This window comes from Somniosus microcephalus, chromosome 22 (assembly GCF_052327205.1).
Source record: "Somniosus microcephalus isolate GS21.2 chromosome 22, FLI_Smic_1.0, whole genome shotgun sequence".
In the NCBI taxonomy this organism is placed as follows: Eukaryota; Metazoa; Chordata; class Chondrichthyes; order Squaliformes; family Somniosidae; genus Somniosus; species Somniosus microcephalus.
Genome location: NC_141008.1, coordinates 52,241,719 through 52,242,833, shown reverse-complemented (window position 1 = coordinate 52,242,833; position 1,115 = coordinate 52,241,719).

Here is a 1,115-nt window from a genome sequence, read left to right as displayed (position 1 = left end):
AAATGATAATCGTGTTCCTCACTTATTTATTACGAATTCCAGTCCCTGTGGTGCCCCCCAGCGGTCACTGCATTCTCCCTCTCCAGGGCCACTCGGGCGGGGACAGAGCCGCGGAAGAGAGGAGGGCAACTGGAGCCAACAACCTCCATCCATCGCGCCCACCCCTGCCTGGACCTGTGGGTGGCCACCGCGGCCAGGCCCGGGAACAGGCCCACGAGGAGCTCCCCCGAACTGCCCGATCCACCCTACCCCCCACCCCCGCCCCCGCCCCCACCCCCACACCCACACCCACCCCACCACCCCCGCCCCCACACCCAGACCCCCGCCCCCACCCCCACACCCCCACCCCCACCCCCGCCCCCCCCACCCCCCCACCTCCACCCCCACACCCACCCCCACCCCCCCACCCCCACCCCCCGCCCCCGCACCCACGCCCCCGCCCCCACCCCCACACCCACGCCCCCGCCCCCGCCCCCACACCCACGCCCCCGCCCCCGCCCCCACCCCACACCCCCACCCACACCCCCACCCCCACACCCACACCCACACCCCCACACCCCCACCTCCACCCCCACACCCCCAACCCCACACCCCCACACCTACCCCGCCCCCACCCCCCAGCCCCACCCACACCCCCAGCCCGACCCCCACCCCCCACCCCGCCCCCACCCCCCACCCTCACCCCTACCCCACAACTCACACCCTCAGCCCCAACCCGCTCCCACGCCCACCCCCACCCCCCCATCCCCACCCCCACCCCACACCCACCCCACCCCACCCCCACCCCACCCCCACCCCACCCCCACCCACACCCCCACCCCTCACCCCCACCCCCCCCACCCCCACACCCCCACCCCCACCCCACCCCACCCCCACCCCACCCCCCACCCCACCCTCACCCCCGCCTCCACCCCCCAACCTGCCCCCGGTCAGGCCCACATGTCCCTCCCCGGTCTGGCCCACTCCAGTCCCGCCCTACGGGTCATGACATGTGGTGAGTGTAGCGTGCTCGGGAGGAACAGGTGACTTTGGAGCTCTGATTCCCAAGGCTCTCCACCACTGGGGGTTTTCCTCACCTCATGTTTGGTTCTGTTGTGGAGTCATTGATGGAGATT